The sequence below is a fragment of the Lissotriton vulgaris genome, chromosome 7 (genome assembly GCF_964263255.1).
Source record: "Lissotriton vulgaris chromosome 7, aLisVul1.2, whole genome shotgun sequence".
NCBI lineage: Eukaryota > Metazoa > Chordata > Amphibia > Caudata > Salamandridae > Lissotriton > Lissotriton vulgaris.
The window spans coordinates 1646650912-1646666104 of record NC_141695.1 but is presented as its reverse complement, the minus strand read 5'-3'; the positions used below and the strand labels follow the sequence as shown (position 1 = coordinate 1646666104).

At 47.2% G+C, this 15193-nt stretch overlaps 1 protein-coding gene across 2 annotated transcripts in view; it reads left to right on the top strand.

Annotated features, from left to right (window-relative positions):
- Positions 1-15193, top strand: part of PTGIS (prostaglandin I2 synthase) — an 844398-nt gene that overhangs the window by 53889 nt on the left and 775316 nt on the right. The window contains exon 1 of one of the 2 annotated variants that reach the window (XM_086932628.1): positions 9142-9444. The exons of the other annotated variant lie outside the window; for it this stretch is intronic. The gene's annotated coding sequence lies outside the window, so the exon portion shown is untranslated. Of the gene's footprint in view, positions 1-9141; positions 9445-15193 lie in introns of those variants that run through there. 2 annotated transcript variants of the gene reach the window in all.

Sequence of the window (15193 nt, the reverse complement as noted above, 5' to 3'; positions counted from 1 at the left end):
TATCTGTCTCATGGGGCGTGGAAGCCGAGGTAGGCTTCTCCTGTCCTCGGTTCTTTCCCTTTTTGGCAGCTGGCTGGGCCCTTGTTCCAGGCTCCAGCCCAACCAAACTCCCCCTCCGGGTAGTCGCAGACCTTGTGCTAGCACAGGCCCAGTCAGGTGTACCCAGAATCTCAGAATGAGTCCGGTATTCCACCTCCTTCCAAGCATTGTGCTCCATATCATTCCCCAGCAGACAATCAACTGGCACGGCAGGGCGTACGGCAACTCGAAGTGAACCTGCAACCCCTTCCCACTCAAAGGGAACCTCGGCCACAGGGTAGTGGCCTAATCTGCCGTCACCCATCGTGGCGGGGTGGAGTACATGTGGAATCACCTGCTCTGGAGACACCAGTCGACTCCTTACCATAGTCATACTGGCTCCTGTGTCTCTTAGAGCCTCCCCTCTTTGGCCATTGATGGTGACCCATTGCCCATAGTTAGTAGTATTTGAGGGCACCTGGATCTTAGGAACCATCTCCCGATCTCTCAGGGACACTAAGGTAGCACCCGCCCCCCCCCCCTTATCCAAGGGCAACTCCTCCCGAGCACTACACTAGCTACTCCCGGGGCTTTCCCTCCAGTGGGAGGGGGTGGTCTCTTTGGGCACTTGACATCTCCCTTATAGTGTCCAAAGCCACCACACTCAAAGCAGTGGACAACCCTTGGCTGCTGACTTTGGCCAGGATGAGGGTTTCTGGGCGCGTTAGCCTTAGGGGTGAATCCTGTTCCCTTTCCCTGGAAACTGTTTTGGGGGCCTTTTGAGAACTCCCTCTTTTTATCTGCCCCCTCTTTTTTCTGGGGGGCGCCCTGTCCGGTCCTTTAAGAATCCCCTCCAGTCCCCTTTGAGGACACCCGGGTACTAGCCCAGATGTCCGCCTCCTCAGCAAGCTTCCGGGGGCTGGTCTGCTTGCTGTCCACCAGGTGTTGCCGCAGCTCGGGAAAACATTTCTCGAGTAGGTGCTCCTTGAGGATAAGGTCATATAACCCCTCATAGTCCCCCACCTCGCTGCCTTGCACCCAACCCTCTAATGCCTTCTTTGCGTAGTCCAAGAAATCCACCCAATTCTGTGTGCCTAATTTGTGACTACCCCTAAACTTCTGTCGGTATTTTTCTGGAGTCAGTCCAAACTTTCTTAACAGCGCCACTTTCATGGTGGGGTAGTGGGTCTGCTCTCCCTGCTCTAGGGCCAATAGTGTATCCCTTCCTGCAGGAGGCATGTATTTATACAAGCCACCCCCCCAGTGTTTCTCCAGTATCCCATGGGCTCTTAAGGAGACCTCATAGGCAGCCAGCCACTTGGCGATGTCATCCCCTGCGCTGTAGCTGGCGACTACGTCCTTTGGTAAATAGGGTCTGGGTTCCCTGGTCAAGTCCTTGGATTGGCTGCCACCATTAGGAGGACTGGGAGTCCCTAGTTGCAGGGCCTTGAGATCTAGCTCCCTGAGACACAATTCATGAGCCTGTCTCTGTTCCTCCCTCTCCTTCTCCATCCTTGCTAACTCCCACTTTAACTGTCTTTCCTCTCTCCAGTCCGTTAGTTCAGCTTCAGTTAAGCTCCTCACCGAGACACTGCTGGCCTCCCTTGAGAGTGTTCTGGGACCTGTCAGTAGGTTCTCCCTCTCAGGTCGGAACAGTCCATCCACTCCAATGACAGTGTCCCGATCCCCCTCTTCCTCCTCTTTCCCATCTGGGTGCGCTGCCACCCACGCTCTCAAGCTGGTTTGGAGTTCCCCTTCTTAGCACCACGCTTGAAGAACACTCCCATATTTTGGCAAAATTCTCTAAGTTGGGCCACAGTATAGGTTTCCAATTCTTCTAGAGCAAATTCCATTTTACCAATGAGAGTCAGGGACAGCCACTCGGAAGAAATTAGTTGAGAGGGTAATCAGAAGCTACTTCCACCCCCCACCAGGAGAAAATTTGGAAAAACAAAAATATAATTAGGGAGTCCGCTAGGAGAAAACTCCAGGTGTAGGTCTGTGGAGTACACTACGTTATTATTGAGTGGACGCAAGCACAAGATCTATCCCACCACTAGACACCAATTATGTTGGACCTGGGGTCTCCAGACCACATAGGGTAGCTTGGCACAGAGTAGGAAACGTCAAACTCAAAGGCAAAAAGTGTTAAGCTTGCATCACACCCTATAGCAACTCAGCGTCCAATCAAAAATAACGCTACACCAGTTTAGGAAAATACGGTTCACTTTTATAAAAGATTTTGGTATATTCACACTTATTTCATCTGACTGTTTTGTCACTACTCACATTAGGAAATTCTCCCCCAATCAATTCAGTAGTACATTGTTTCATAACTCACTGGGCTCAACATAGCATTAAGTGTCCTATAATAAAGGCATTTTCTCGGTTAAGCTGACTTGGCACATTAGAAAACAGAGTATGTCACCTGTAAACGAACCGGGAATACTCAAATGGGTCCAGATGGTAAATTAGTTACTAAACCCTACTTAACTAAATTACATCAGGTGAATGTCAAAGGGAAGTCAGAGTAATTTCTCCCTCCCCCCCCCCTTCTCTCTGAAAAGGAAAGGTTAAGCAACAAACTCAGGCAACATCAGCAATAAAATGGGTTCATGGTTCGTTTTCCTTTCCCCGCATTGTCACCCCTCTTTATTTTACTTGTTCCTTTCTTTTCCATGAGTCCCGATGGCTTCCCGGACTCAATCTTCCCTATTTGGTCAACTCAGTGCTTCCAGAAAAATAAATGAGAGGGGGGTTTTCCCTTCCGGGACCTTCGGACATCAAACCCCGGACCCATATCAGCACCCAGTTCCCTCCTTACTTGAAGCCAGAAGGTTTGGGTTATTTCAGCAGTCACTGCGCAGTTGCAGCCGACCAGTACCTGCCACCAGATCCTCCTTTCTTTCCCCAGCGGCGTCTCCCCTGCTGGCCAGGCCGAGTGACAGTCAAACCGGCACCGAGGGGGACACACCGGGTTAGCAGCTCCGCGGGTTTCCTCTCCGTCGAGTTCCTCCTGCAGTCAACTCTATCGACTCTTCAGCAACGACGTCACTGCACAGGCGCGGGAGAGCAGCGGCTCCAGTCAGTTACCACCCCCTTCTCCTCGAGCGACCGGAGGCCTTCCTTTGGACCTGCGCGCTGACAGACACTTCCTCGTTGATACTCCGCCCCCCCCCTTCGGGGATAGTGTCTATCACACCGGGCCTGCGCAGAGTCGCGCCACCTCCACCTCACTATCTCCGCAGCTTCTGACCGCTCCTCGCCACACAATCAGAACCGAGCTGAGAAACTTGTGAGTCACAACCCAGTGGTCGCTCCTCCTTCCGCCAGGATTACTAAGAGCGGGGGGAGGATTTCCCGGCTGCTCTTCTAAACAAAGGTAGGGGGATACTTGGAGGGGCCAAGCGCAGGCAGCAGGCGGACACGAGAGAAAGACAGGGGGGGGGGGGGGTTTGGGGGTTAGCCAATTCCCTCAATCCTCTCGCTAGCCCTGCAGAGCTCCTCAAGATTCTAGTCAATTCTCAGATACTGGACGGTGGAGCGGATTTCCACACAACTCCACTCCTCCAAAAGTCCCTCAAGCCCACCCCAGGATAGGGGCTAGTCCTTTTTAGCTCGAACGGACTCCCTGTCCAGGGTCAGCAGGAATGCAGTCTAACCGGGTCAGGTCTGCAGGAATAGGGGCGGTGTTTACAGTAAGGAGGCAACCCTTAAGAAGAAGTCCACCCTCTATAGGTCCTACCCCACCTTGCGCCACAGCCTGTACTCCAGCTGACTCTCTTTGGATGACAAAATGGCCGCCCTACAGTTGGCCTTTTTATACCCCTAGCCTCAAGTGTCCAGAACAGGCCAGAAGGTTCTAGATTCCCTATGTTAACCTATGGATCCATTTTCTGAGGTGAGCAGTTGTGGCAGTTACTAGCCACCATTTTGTGTAACTAAACTTGCCCTTAGAAAAGGAGGGATTTCTAGGCCTATGAGGAACTATAGGGTCAAGGAGTACCTAACCCCTAGGACAACACCGAAAAATTCCAGTGGACATAAAAAAACAAAGCTTAGGAGGCAGAAAGGGGACACAAAAAATAAATAAATAAGTAGGAGGGACCACCCAAAGGGCTGACAGGTCTAACACTCCCCCTCCGGGAGGAGGTGGTTCTGCTGCATTTCTCTTAACACTCTTCTTCTTGGACCATCTTTCTTCCCACTTGTCAAGCCTATTCCATGCTTGTATCCCTATCATCAGTTCTCTGATATGGGTCTTCAGTCCAATTACCCTCTTTTCATCTAAATCTTGATTGGTATACTGTAACCGGTGACCACCCTGCAACATTTTCGTTTTAGACAAATCTACTTCATACCAATTCAGTTAGTTTCTCATGTGCCGACCTTGCCTTGTGAGTCACATCCTTTGCCACAAACAACAACTTGTATGGCTCATAGAGGTCCACTCTCTCTATAGGCAGGCTCCCTTCAACAATCTCGTCCACTTCCGCTTTCAATCGCATCACATCTAACCTCTTTGCCCTTATTGCTGTCCTAAGGATTCCTCGACTAGATGCACCTCTCGACTCTCTGCAGTCACTACTCTGTTCTCTGCACCTACTCCCTTCAGGTGTATCCCTTAAAACCACTCTATTGTCAGCACTCCCATGATCCCAGTCGTCCCTTGACCAGTCCCCTTGAGTCCCTTCGACTGACTCCCATGTTCTCAGATCTGACCTCAATTCTCCCAGGGATTTTGATCTTGGTCCCCTCAGATCCATTGGCCCTCTCGACGAATCTGCTGTAGCCGGCAGCGGTGTGCTCGACTCTACAGGCTTCGGCGATGGAACCAGCTCATTCACTACACTGTTCCCACCAAAGCCAGCACTTTCTTACATCCCTGTGTGTGATGGGCTTCCATTCCTCACCTGCTTTGGGTTATACACTGACATTATGGGACCAATGGTACCGGGTACCCTAAGAGCATCCGGTTGCCTCTGGGAACGGACACTTTCTGCGTTCTGCATTTCCCCCATTGAGAGCTTTCCCACTGCTTAAAAACACGGTGGAGCTTGTGGTTCCCTAACTCCCTCTAAGGGAGCTGAAATGTTCCCCTCTGACTCCGGATTATATGGACGTGGTCTCTCAGATAACAGTCTTTCTAACAAGCTATCATCAGTATCACTGTCTCCATCCTCAACTTTCTTTTTCTGCACATGCACTTTAAAACTCTTGCCTGAGCTTTTTGCACATAGTCCGGTGGTATTTCTGTTTTGCTACATTGGTGAACGAAATGTTACAAAAGCCCACTTATCAGGGTTTCTCTCTGTTTCATTATGGTTTTTAATGTGTTTAGTGTACATTTTTGGCTTGAATTGCACTATAAGTGAATTGATGGTAATTTACTTGTTTTATGGATGGTTTTATTGCGCTTTTTTTAATTCACCACTATTGTGGCATGTACCAACTTTTGTGATATTTTAATCAAAATAAAGCTTATGAACTGAACTGAACATACTTTTACAATTTACCAATGAACGATTACATCTCACTGTAAAGGACAACTGACTCCAAAGAAAAGTTTAAAGATTTATTACAAAGCCAAAAACAACTGAACATACAAGCACCTCAGCAGGAGGTTCAAGAAATAAGCTGGCACTAATACAAACATAACCCTATGCAGGAGTCTCAGGCGACTCAAAATAAAGAGCAACGTTAATTCAAGAAGCATTAGGCAAGCTATAACAGTTCCCACTGGAAAACTCGACTGCATCTGCACCAATGGAAAAGAAAGATTAGTCTGTCCCTAACTAACTATAAGGAGACATCCCTACTTAACATCTCCCAAGTAAGAGGAAAAATGTGTCAGCTGTGAAGGCTCCCTAAGAAGCACATTCACTCTTTCCAGGAAGTAGTCTAAACTACTGAGTTTCTTGCCAAAATCATTGAAGGCAATATTTTGTACTCCAACTTGTCTACATTTTATGCAAAAGGAAGTTGGATTACTAACTTTCCTAATGAAGATGCTCATGGGATGGACCACAGTTTGAACAAGACGAATAAAGGACAGTGTTTAAATTTGGTACGTTAGTCTATGGTATGGAGGTTTTGCATACATTATTTATGAAGTTACTGCGTTGTGAAGCGTTGTGAAGCACGTTCCCCTATTTGAACAAATATGCTGTGAATATCCTGACTATGAGGTTGATTACGATGCCGGTTGGAAAGCATTCCGACCAAATCGATCTTGGAATGGTTTTCAGACCAAATCGGATCAAGGGAGTCCGACCGACCGATTACGATGCTTCCAGATATGATTCAGTTGGACTCCCGTTGACTTTAATGGGAGCCTGTGTTCCAACCGGATACACAGGCTCCCATTGAAGAAAGGGGTGGTTGGGAAAAATCGTGCACCCTGTGGCGAGTACCCCATGGTGCCTGCCCCACTATGCATGGTCTAAAGGGGGTCCCTTGGACTGATTCGGAAGGCCCAGTGTGAAGGGGGACCTTCTACGGGCCCCCAAAGACAGCCGATCTGAGTCAGAACAACTGATTCAGAACGGCTGTCCGAATCTGACATCGTAATCGCTCAGTCGGAATCGCTGTCAGGAGACCTGTATGAGTCATCTCCAAATTACTCGGTTCCTCCGAATGCCACCCGGAACTGACTCAGAAATTCCAAATGCTTTCCGAACATCGTAATCGGTCGTTCAGAAACCTTTCCAAACCTGTTGCCTCTCTAAACGGCATTGTAATCTACCCCTTAGTCACAGTAATAGCAATATTGTGACTGACCGCACAGGACATGACATTAATTGGAAGAAACAAAAGCATGCTTCTCTGTGACAAAGAAAAATATGTAACTGGCCCTGGTAGCTGTAACCCATAAGTGAGACAGGCACTTTTCGGCTTTAGAGTTACAGCGAAACCTATGAATTTGCGAAAGACTGCACAATGCATTTGTAACAAGCTTTCAAGTCTTAACCAAGATCATCAACGTTAATTTTGTTGTCCTGCTTACACGGATTATAAGGCCAGCCCTAATGATGTTCACTTATATAGACCCTAGTTTGAGATTCATGGGTGAGAGTTGGTTCAAAGTAGGTGCATTATGGGTGACCTACACCTGTCAGTGTCATTCAGAGCCATCTAAGCAAGGGGCACCACAACAATATTAATAATAAGCACAGCCACCACAAAGATGTTAATAACAACACAATAATAATAATATTGATGATAATAACAAAAATACTATTAATTATGATAATAATGATCAGGACAACTGCCACAACAAAAATAATAACCACTGCAATAATAATAATCATCATCATAATGATAAAAACGTGTTTTTCATATACCACATCATACTGCATTTCTGCAATTTCAATGATCTATAAATAAGAGGTGTTGCTATTACGCAACTTAGGGCCCTATTACGATGTGGGTCATGTGAGCCGCCGAGCGGCACCGTAGAGGGTTGGAATCCTCCGAATATTAGACGGCGGTTGCACCTGCAGTATCAGGATGCAACTGCCCTATGGGCGGACGGAAGCTTCCCTTTTTGTATTGCAGTTTGTGCAGGGGCCGGAAAGGGGCCCTGCACAAGTTGCAATAGAAAAAATTATGTTTTCAAACATCCCTGCACCGTGTGGCAGGCACCATGCAGTGCCTGCCACATTGTGCAGAGATACATGTCACATAGTCGAGGGCCAGGCAGGAGGTGGACACTGCCAGGGGACCCCAAAGTCACTTTCTGCCTCCCTTTTCACGGCAGCCGACACAGAATATCTAAAAAGTATAAAATGAAAAGTTATACCATTAGGTAAATAGTGAAATTAAAAGATTAATTTAAACTTTTAAGCCTTAACAAAAGATGCTAAAAAGAGGATTAATAGTGAAACAAAACACAAGTAGAGATGTCCTGGCAAATGCTCACATACCAGAAAGTCCAAACAGTGGAAAAGGAGGAATAACAGAAGAGCAAGGAACGGATAATTGTTTCCTGCCTTCTTATCTACTCTATGCTAGATTAATTCATGTTTCTGCAGAAAAAGAAGGGATGGGGTAGGTAGTCCAGGGTAGCTCTTTCACTTGAAGAATTGTAATATGACATTGTTTTCTCACCTTTATTGGGATTCGTGCGTTACTGTTTCAAGGAGCAATACTTTTAATCCCCTTCACACATTTTATTTAGACCCACTATGGCCAACCCTCAATTAATTTTCCCTTTGGAAACTTAACTTTATGGGCTATTTTGTTACCTCTCACTATCTCTTAGCTTGTTATGGTCTCACTTTTAATAGCAGTTGTTGGAAATAGCCATACATCGATGTATACCTAGCTTTGACTTTTTGTAACCTCCTTAATCAGGAATTGATGTCTTTCTTGTTTATCTCAGTTCCCTTATTTAATGACTTTTCTCTCGATTCTTGTGTGTTGTGCTCCAGCTGGATTATTTATTCTTTAACACGTTCACTTCTACAACATCTGAAATGCAGGACTATTTGTATATTTTAGCACTCCTCCCCCTTCCTGTTCTTACCTCTTTTTCTTGAACTTTTTCTGCCTCCTTCCCTTTTGCCACTAGCCCCACCGACTCAACTTGCCTGATTAGCTCTCTTCTTTTCCCTTCTCACACCCTATTCCTCACTTTAATTTTTACATCTCTTTATAAATTTTTCTGCAAGGTCCCAGTAGCTTCACACTGCTGCTGGGCCAGGCACTGCTCTATATTTTCATAATATATCATTCACAATTGTTTTATAATTTATCTTTCGGAAGCGGTCGGCAGTCAACCTGGGACAGTAAATGAATAATGAAGTGTAATAAAAATAATCGAAGATGCACACTTGTGTGCCACCATACATACACAAAGGCTTCCCTCCTGGAAAGCATGATTTTAATTACAGAAACTATCCCAAGATGGCCGTACATGAATGTGCAGTATGCCTGCTGGTTTACCAATACTTATTTTATCATTTTGTTTTAAACAAACTGAAATATCTGACATCCAAAGATCACCACTCATGCTGTGCCTGCACGCATGTGTGTCCTGATACATTGGTGCCCTGCGTGCATGCTTGTTCGAACCGACTTGCACAGCACTCTGTACTTTAGACCTGGTCCCTTGCCGGTCCCGGTCCCGAGAGGAGGAGGCACGAGACCCGACGGGCGCAGGAGAGCCTTAAAGCAGCCCGAGGTGTCCTGCAAGGCGGAAGCCCTAGTTTGAACTGACTTGCACAGCACTCTGCTCTTTAGACCTGGTCCCTTGCCGGTCCCAGACCCGAGAGGAGGAGCCACGAGACACGACGGGTGCAGGAGCGCCATAAAACAGCCCGAGGATCCCCGCTGTGCGGGACGCAGACTGCGGCGAAGACCGGGCAAAGACGGGCCCGTATTAGCCCAAAGGAGCCTGGGCTGGGCCATTTCTCTTGGTTTTGGGTAAGTGTATGTTCGGACTTAGTGACTATATGGGACAAATACCATGGTTGATCACATCATCAATGACCTATAGGGAACTGATTGTTTTTAGGCAAGATGGCCACTGACTGACTTCAGGCAGGGCAGCGCTGAACTTCCTCTCCCACTGTGGAAACCCTCTGAAAATGAATAGCTAACCATAAGGGATTTGATTTGGTGGACTAACCGTGAGGCTTCTCATACTCGGCTGGTTCCCGACGCTGCTGACTTTCGAGGGGACAGAGGCGTCTGACTCGGTTCCCGCGGCTGCTCCTATGGTGCTCCGCGCAGCGTTTTGCAGCTGTTACAGATTCCGGCAACCCTTTACGGCTCTCTGCATTTCTCCAGCAGAGGTCATTTCTGTTTCGGTTCAGGATGGCTCCAAAAACAACTAAATTCTGAAAGATCCAATCGGCGCAAACAACGCAAAGAATGCTAAGGACACTAAGGATGCAGCCAAGGAAACCGTCAAGGAGACTAGAGGAATTCCGAGGGAGGGCATGCGGGATATGGGAGCAGACACCGGACAAATGCGGCGATGTGGACCTAAAAAGAAAGGCGAGGACAGCAAATTGCAGGATGTTGGTGTGACGGGTGGTACAAGGCTACGCGCAGTGGCCACTGCTACCACGGAAGGTACTATGTGGCAGCCTTCGGTCTTGGAGGCGTTTGGGCTAACAGCGTCAATACCCACAAGTATTGGTGACCTCCTTGCTGGCTCCCCTGCTTTGGCTCCTGTAGCGCCTGAAAACATGGATAGCTCACTTCTTATGGCGGATGATCCGGTTCTTTGTATACAGGGCAATGACTTTCAAATGGCCTCCCAGGTGGATTCTGGGCTAGGTAGTTCCCTTGGTAGTTCCTCCCCCAGCCTCAGTCTAAACTTCAAGCAGTAGAAAATTTAGCTGATGGTTTGGAACTGAGTGGTGCAGGACCTATGAATGCAAACATAGCGGGTGAGCTTCCATCGAGGACACCTTCAAGAGAAGATTTGGAAGTGGCAAATTCTCTGACCTCGGGTACTACACCTACTGCTAATATAACAGGGGGCATAAGACTCTAAATGACAGTAAGGATAAAAGCCGTAATGTCCCTGTTAGCGGGCCTAGCCCAGATACAGTCACTGAGAGCACAGATTCTCATTCAATCTTAAGTCAGCTTAATACATCAGCGCAAGCCCAGGCATCACCAGATATGCTGGAGAGCGACGGTGGCAACATTTGCTCTTCTTCAGAAGATCAGAATAATCATGGAGCTATAGCTTCTTGGGCGGGCACACCCTTGCTGTCTCCGGAAGGAGACAAATTATTTTCACTGAATGATGATTCTGAAACGTCAGAGATTAGTGAGCTGGAATCATCACAAGAGTCCGCCTCAGGGGGGAATCGTCGGCCACACAGAAGATGCATTGCAGCCGATCTATGATTTCTAAGCGGCGGGACAGGCCCAAAGCGAGTTCTTCAGACTCAACCACTAGGAAGCTCGAATGGGACTATTCTGCTTCCATGCTGACAGCTTGCACCGGTAGTGGGCCCGACTCAGAGTGGTGTAGGGGGAATCAACAACTCCGGGAATAGGCCTCCCTCTCCGACATTGGAGCTACTGTATGTGACTCTTAAGCAGATGCAGGGGGAGGCGAGACAGGAAAATAAGTGATCGCTACTTGCCACTAAGAAACTGCAGGGGGCCATCCTTAAAACGAACAAATTATGTACTGACATGGCTGACCGAGTTACCCACGTGGAAGAACGGACTGCTGCTGTGGAGGAGGAGGTTGAGAAACTACAATCATTTAAAGCTCTACAAGAAAAAACAATCACTAGATGTATGCTGGAAGCTCGAGGAGTTTGAAAATCGGCAGCGCCGTAACACCGTTCGGTTGCGTGGCGTGGAGGAAAATGTGGAGGGGGACAACATCAAGGTGGCCTTTGTTGTGAATCTGCTGAAGGTCACTTTCCTGGACCTTACCCACTGGAACTGGGAGATGGAAGTAGAGCGGGCTCATCACTTCCCAATGTTCAGGAGAACCCAGATGAAAAACCAAGGGAAGCGGCCGAGAGCCATCCTGATCTTTGTGGCAATTTTTTGTTAAGGCAGGCTATAACAGACCGGGCCAGACCTGACTCAAAGCGAACATTTGAGGGGCACGCCTTCTTCGCTCGGCCGGACTTTTGCCACACAACGGTCGGGCGGAGATGGAGACTATGGCAGATGATATCCCCATTTCAGGGGGTGGGCTGCGAAGCTTTCTTGCTTTTTACAGCACAGCTCAAGGTTATTCATAGAGGGAGGGTTAGAATGTTTTTTTCTGAGGTAAAAGCCCAGGAATTCCTTGCGGAGCTAAAAGAAATGCGGGGGCAAAGGGCCTTAGCTAATATTGCAGCGGGGAGGGCACTGGGGATGATTAATGCCTTCTGTGCGATTGAAATTTGTTATGAAGTATAAGTTTGCTAGCTGCCATGGTTTCTTATCATTGTTCTGTAGGGGCACGGTGTGATGGAAAATCTATTATGAAGCACAATTTTTTGGTTTCTTATGTTGCTGAAATGTCGGGGTTGGGGTTTTCATCAGGTTGAGCAATGACCAGGATTAGTCCACCAAGGCTAGCTAGTATGTGGTATGTGTAGGGCTGGGCTTAGTTCGCGAAGTAGCGCTATGCGAAGGGCGCTTCGCACTATGCAAGCTACGCGAAGCACTACGAACCGCGTAGCACCCTGTTCGCACTATGCAAGATGCCATTTTCAATGATTGCACAGTGCGTACAAGGATCCGGCATTGTGCAGTCATTGAAAACAGAATCTTGCACAGTGCGAGCAGTAGTTTTCTTCCCCTTGAGTAGATTTTTACTTGAGTAGCAGCTTTCTCAACGCTGACTGGTAGTTTCTCATCGCGAGCGGTCGCGAGCATACGCGACCACTCGCAATGAGAAACCTGACCTCCCTACGTTGAGAATCTCGCCAGGAGGTTTCTTTTCCACGCTCGTGATGAGCAACTTGATGTTGCTGATTGCAAACGAGGAAAAAGTCTAGCCGGGATGTCATTTTTCTTGCTCGTGGTCGCCAATTTGACATTGAGGACAGCGAGCAAGCAAAAAATGACCGCAGCACTACGCTACGCTACACTACGCATGTTTGCACTGTGCTATGTGACGTTCGCGTAGTGCGAAGTAGCGCAAACTTCGCAAACTACGCGACCGTATCGTAGTGCTTTGCCCAGGGTTAGGTATGAGGGACACTTGAGGGGGGAAGGTTGGTGCTGCAGGAGACGGAAGTTCAGCTGCCATACCTAGGTCATGACTGACCTAGCTGCCTGTAAGGGGTGTAGGGGGTGGGTTGTTGAGTTGGTTCCTTGGGGGGGGGGGGGGTTTGGGTTCAGCACAATACGAGTTAGTACGACTTCTGTAGGTTTTTGAAGGAGCAGCGCATTTGGAGGTAAACGGCCTTTGTCTAGCTATCGAAGGATTTTTGAGCAATGGTGATTAGGAATAAGGTGGCAATTTGGCTTAAGTCTTTACAAGCAGATTTTCTTTGTGTTCAAGAGACACATATAGAAGATAATAGAGCTTGCATATTGGTACAGCTAGGATTCAAACTTTTGGTGCATACGACTCAGGGCTCTTGTACTAGTTGGGTGGCAATCCTGACTCGGAGGAACGATATAACGGTTTTAAGAAAGACTGCTGATCAATGGGGTGGGTGGGTGGTGATTGAATGCTTAATAAATGGTTCTAAATTTACACCATGCTCTCTTTACGGATTAACATGTGACGACCCGGAAATGCTAGAAGCCTTAGATTCTAATTTTGCCATGTGGCCCATGCCTATGATTATTTGTGGGGATTTTAACATTAATGGTTTGGGGATACGGTGAGGCATGCCAGGAAGTATGTATTCCTAGAAGAAAAGAAAGGATGGCGCTGCTTTAACACATTTAGTTAGTAATAATGGCCTGACAGATGTTTGGCCATATTTGAAATCTACAGATCTAGGTAGTACTTTATTTCTTTATTTCACACCAGTTTATTTCTAACTCTCGTATTGAGAGGCACCCTCGGATAATGTCAGACCACAATCCGGTAGTTCTTACAGTTAATCTTCCGGGGGAGGCTAAGCAAACTAGGGGATGGACCTTTGAACTGAGGTTATTATATGATCCTGATTATGTTTTATATATGAAGGGCTGGATTAAGGAATTCTGGGATTTTAATAGAGGGAGTATGAAAGCGGGAATAGTCTGGGACGCTTTCAAAACGGGGGTGAGAGGTGAAACCACTAGTTATAGTCTATGCCGCCAGAAGAAAGAGTCACAGCGGGAAGCGGAGATTAGAGAAAAATTAAATAAATTGGAAGAGGCTTTTGCCACAGCTATTAGTACGGGAGGGCTGATAGAAGACATAGTATTTCAGCTAGCTATTAACAAGGCTGAGGCTGGTGATCATTTTGCTGCGAAAGCGGCAGAGATATATTTGGCAAAAAAAGAGCGTTGTCATGAATATAACGAGCGGGTGGGGCACACTCTGGCTGTAAGAGTAAGGCAAAAAACGGCGGCTGGGGAAATCTCCGAAATTTACGATATTGATAAGAAGGTTATAACAGGCCCGCTAGGGATTCAAGAGACCTTTAGGCTTTTCTACCAGCACCTATATAGTAGAGAACTATTAGTGGCGCCACTGGATATACGAAAATTCTTAGATAAAATATTTGTACAAAAAATTGACTCAGCGGATAGGGAGAAACTCAAAAGGGTGTTCACGAAGGAAGGAATAACCGGGGGTCTGCAAGACTCACCCTCTGGAAAGGCAGCAGGTCCCGACCAGAATCCGCTAGAATTTTACAAAATACTTAAAGATATTATCGGCCAGACCTGATTGAGATTATCCTGTTGGCTCAAGGGAGGGCCTGCTCCTGATTCTTGGGCCAGAGTGGATATTATAGTTGTCTTAAAGAAAGATAAGCCACCCAGGAAGCCAGGCTCATACCACCCCATAGTATTACTGAATAGCGACGGTAAAATCTTCTCGAAAGCAATGGCCATGAGGCTAAATAATATATTAAAGAAAGCTATACAGCCCTGCCAACATAGGTTCATAATGGGCCGGGGAACCACACAGAAAGCACGGCGGGTGATAACACTCTTTGATGCAACAGAGATTTCAGGGGACCCTATGGCCGCTTTGCTCTTAGATGCTGAAAAAGCATTCAATAGGGTCTCCTGGGATTTTCTGTGGGAAGAGATGAGATGGTTTGGGTTGGGGTGGGTTTTATTTAATTCATCCAGGTGCTTTACTCAGCACTCACAGCTCGATTAAGGGTGAATGGTGTTTATACTCTGCCTTTTAATATCCAGCGGGGGACTCGACAGGGGTGCCCATCTTCGCCCCTGCTATTCGCTGTATATATGGGTATCCTAATACGGCTATTCAAGGCCAATAATGGAATTTTCCCAATTGTATGTCAGGGTGTTGAATTAAAAATATTAGCCGTTGCCAACGATGTGGCCATAATCCCTGCTGACCTGCTCACGGCGCTGACCGTGGTGGAGTCAATAGCACAAGAATTCGGCACATATTCAGGGTATGCACTGAATAGAACTAAAACTCAAGTTATAAATAATTGGCTTGTTAGCATGGAAGATCCTCGTGTTACTGACTCAGCAGTATACTTGGGTATTAGGATTACATCTGATTTAGAGAATTTGGTAGCTAAGAACATCGTCTATCTCTTGTTGGACA